Raw genomic sequence first — 4,503 nt, 5'->3', positions numbered from 1 at the left:
CAGAATGTATTATATGTATTCTGTCATATTCTATGTATTCTACCAGAATATATAAAGTGATAGTTAAATGTAAGTAACATGTTTTTAACCATTATTATTTTTTGTTGTATTTATGATAGGAATTGTTGAAAAGATTGCGTTGAAGACCTAATAGGAACAACTTGAAGAATGAATAAAGTTTGATCATACCTACAATTTAAGAATGTTGTTATTTTTTAAGAATTTTATTCATTTTTGTTGATATTCTTTTAAAAAATATATATAATTATATTAAAATGTATAAGACTTTTAGTCTGTAAGAATATGTATGAATTTGTATTTAAGTTTTAATGTATAAAAATATATTAGAATGTTCTTATTTTTCAACCACGGATTCAAGAATTTTGTTATTCTTTAATAATATTCTAATAGAATAGAATTCTGAAAGAGCATCATTCTAACAAAAAAATATTCTGATAGAATAAAATCGGTTATAATTACAAATTATGTTATAATTAAAATTGAATTAATTAAAAAAATTCAGATATTTAAAATTATGAGAATTAATTATCCCTAAAAATCCGAAAATTTCCTTTTATAATTGTAGTTAATTGTCCAAAATACCCTTTTGTTAAAAATTGTGTGATTATATGGTACATGCTATCCCACTGTAATATCATACACTCTCAAATCATGGTCATTGATTAATTCCATCCGTTGGTCCAGATCTATGCATTCTGGCACACAATAGTTAGTAAAAACAAAATAACCTAACCATATATATATATATATATATATATATATATATATATATATATATATATATATATTAAAGTTATGAAGAAAACGAATAGTGAACTGACGGTTGTTTTGGCAAAAGTGGTTCCTCAACTATATTTAGGTATTCTGTGTCAATATCCAGATTTTGTGTTTCAGGCACCCTCGAAATTATATAATTACATTAATTTGTTGTTCTTATAGGAACAATGTTTTCTTTTCGGGGGTTTTTTTTGTCTCTTTATTGAAAAAAGGTTTTTTGGTATGCGGTACACATGCTTCACTCCTCTCATCTCATGTCGTCTGTTTTCCACCGCTTACATACGTGTACGCCTTCTATTTTCCACTGCTTAGATACGTGTCCATAATAATGATGCTCCGTTTTCGCCACCGACGATCTATCGATTTTTTCTTATCTGCTCTATATTCCGGTTTTCAAACTATGTCTTGGAAATATTGGAGACAATCCTTCGACTTCTCTTCCTTACCCTTCTCTATTTAAGAAAAAGTTGGCTCCTCTTCCTTACAATGAACCACCGTCACCCCATTTACCGGCTCCACCTGATGTTGTTCCTACTGTTGGTGTAAAACGACGAAACGAGCGGTGACCGGTGGTTCCCAACAAAAACCATAAACCGATTTCCATCGTGTGTGTGTCCATCTCCACTTTGAATCGTGAATCAATGAATACGGTTACGCCACCAGGTATGTGTTGTTAGCGAGTGGAAAAGAATGACTGAGGTGTAGACGTTGGAATTGACCGACAAGGAAGCAGGAAGAAACAATCTCACTGCTTATAATCTCCATCAAAAGTTTATTTTGAAGTTTATTACTGTGCAGGGGTCAAATTGATTGAAGGTTAGTACTTCATTAGTTGCAGGGAGCACTCGATTTGAGCTGCTTCGATCGACTCTTTCTTTTTCTACCAAGTATGCTTTTCTCCTACCTTCTCTACTTTTTTTTTTCTGAAATTCGAACTTGCACTTCTTATCAGCTTCAGCGCCGGTGATGGTTGCGGTGGTTATGTTAGTCTTAAAGAATATCAGTTCCTATGCGCGTATGTGATGTTTATGGTGTTTGTAGTTGTTGTGTCTACCGGTTTTGACAATAGAATCGGAGGAGATACAGTGACAACGATGATTTTGATACTCAACTATATCAGAAACAGGATTACATGCAGAATCGGAGGAGATACAGTGACAACGATGATTTTGATGCTGATGATAACTGCGGTGGATATAGGGTTCTGCCACAGGAGTCTCTAGCGAGGACGAGAATTTAATTTCATCGACCCATTTTGTGAAAGAGAAATTGAAGATTGTTTCTGCAAGGTTAAATCTGATATCTCTTTGTAATATATTGTTTACTCTAAAACTAAGATATTTCCATTTTTTATATTGCATACAGTATGGACCCATTGTTGAAATGGACCTGTAAATTCCTCCTAAACCCCTTGATTTTGCCTTTGTAGAGGTAAACTACATATCCCATTAACCGATTTTATTTCATTCTTTTTAAGAAGATTATTCAACCATTTATTTTCATGATTTCATCATCACATCATGCCTTTTTTTCATTTCAGTTTGAAGATCCTCGAGATGCTGAAGATACGATTGGTGGACATGATGGATATGTACTAATTTCATACAATATTTGAATTATCAGAATGCAAACAAAGAGACACATGATGTTATTGAAGCTACCCAACAGTTCTTTGAAGGGTAGAATTGTAATTTTGGTCCAACAAAAGTAGAGCAACCACATTTAGCAACAGACAACAATGGTGCCCCAACAACCTTTTAAACACAATGCAAGTTTTCTGACTTTCCCAAGACAGTTGCAAACAAGCATCCAGGGTAATCTAGGTTTATTTATTATCTTATCATAATTCATTACAAAAAGATTATTTAAATTTGCTACATATCTTTTTTTTTTATTTCTCATTCTTTGAATTTTTACAGGACACTCACAACATTTGGTGTGTATCTTCTCATCCTTCTGCAAATTTTATTATGGCAGGGACTGATTATCGTGTCCCACATTTACATGACATGAATACTTTCCACTGTTATCTCTAAGCAAATGTAGAAGAAATTCGTGCCACCAGTGCAATGGTTTGTTTTGTTTATTGGCTTTTCTTAATATAATTTTGATTGAGTTGTTAACTTTTGGTAATGTAGGGTGGACTATGGAGGAAGGAAAATAGAAAATGAAGAGTTTTAGATAAGTTTTCCCTCACTTTGTGTTTGGAGGACAATGCTCCAATAGGAAGAAAACTTGTAATGTGAAAGCTAATGATGACATCATCCACCAACATATTACATAATATGTTACCCTTTTCATGTAGGGTTTAGATGGGGTTGATTTACAAATGAATTTAAATTGAATGCAAAAAAATAATATTTTATGCACTTAAATTTCTTCGGTTAATAAGAGGCATGCATTGAGAACACATATGATATAATCCAAGGTCTTCATATTCCGAGCGTTGTCCTTCTTTGTGAAGCTGATGTGATTGCTAAGAACTACTTGATTCATTACTGAAAGTTTGTGTAATGTTGATTTGTAGGTATACGATTACTAATACTCAACCGATTTTTAGAGAATTGTATTGAAACATTGTCCATATTTTTATACTGGTTATGTGTGTTTTATAGGGTCTTCGTATTGGGCATAACCTAGCATTAGCCACTGCTTTATTTAATATTTGGGAGGTAATACTTTACTTTTTTTTTAACAGGTTGTTGCTGCCGCACATGCTATTTACTTTGTAACACAAAGGGGTCATTATATTATAGCATACTACAACATATTTGTGTATTTGTTAATGGGCGAAACATAGACAATAGCAACATACTTTATTGTAGCTACCAATTAAAACAATGTACTATATTTCCACACAAATGCGACACCTTCCGACCCCCGCAACGCGGGGGTCACCTTTCTAGTTATTATTATTATTATTATTATTATTATTATTATTATTATTTCCTATAATTTTTCCAAACTAAATTGCTTTATCACTTAAAATCTTTTCCTTTTTCTTAAACATATGTTTCCTTTTTCATGTAATATAACTATAATGATTATAAGAGCATCCATCACAAATATTAGACTAAATATTAATGATTTAAATTCAATTATAATGTCATGATACTCTAAAATTTTGATTGATATGAAATTTAATTTTTATCCAACAAGAAAAAGTGAATTTTTTTGATAAATGTCATTGATTAGGCTTTGTAATAACTAATTTTTTTAAAAGTATTTTAAATTGAACTTTGTAAACTTCAATCTATTATAGGAATAAAAACATGATAATATTATATGAAAAATAGAATGATGATATGACAGGGTCAGCCTCGACATTTTGGAGTCCGTGTACAATTTATTATTTTTCGGCCCTAAAAAATCGGTTTTAAGGTTTTTCATATCAACTATAGTTTTTATCTAATTCCACTCGAGATACTATATACTAACTGTAAAAAAAAGAATGAAAAAGAAATTGACTCGTACATATCCTTTTTGGCTATCCAAATTTTTCATTGTTTTGAAATTTGCGTAATATGAATACCTAGAATCAATAGAATTGATGAACAAATATACACAAACTTATTAGTGAAATTCATAACTTCCTCAACGATTCATGACATGAACATGATAAACATAACATTATTATCAATTATATTATTAACATAATAAACATAACATTATATCAATTCATGACTTGAACATGATAAACATAAC

General features: G+C 31.0%; 1 long non-coding RNA gene across 3 annotated transcripts; it reads left to right on the top strand.

Moving 5' to 3' along the window:
• The first annotated feature begins 1,062 nt into the window (after positions 1–1,062).
• On the top strand, positions 1,063–3,670 carry LOC145100430 (uncharacterized). Of its 3 annotated transcripts, XR_013705038.1 has the most exons (5): positions 1,064–1,614; positions 1,751–2,087; positions 2,164–2,229; positions 2,339–2,612; positions 2,718–3,670. It is a non-coding gene; the product is annotated as an uncharacterized LOC145100430 (long non-coding RNA). The 3 variants fall into 3 exon arrangements; XR_013705039.1 differs by having other exon boundaries at positions 1,063–1,614; positions 1,751–2,229; positions 2,776–3,670; XR_013705037.1 differs by having other exon boundaries at positions 1,751–2,229.
• The last annotated feature ends 833 nt before the right edge of the window (positions 3,671–4,503 follow it).

Source organism: Lactuca serriola, chromosome 4 (assembly GCF_051521515.1).
Source record: "Lactuca serriola cultivar US96UC23 chromosome 4, Lser_US96UC23_V15, whole genome shotgun sequence".
NCBI classification, from domain to species: domain Eukaryota; kingdom Viridiplantae; phylum Streptophyta; class Magnoliopsida; order Asterales; family Asteraceae; genus Lactuca; species Lactuca serriola.
The sequence above is the reverse complement of the archived record's forward strand: the minus strand, read 5'-3'. Positions and strand labels throughout refer to the sequence as shown.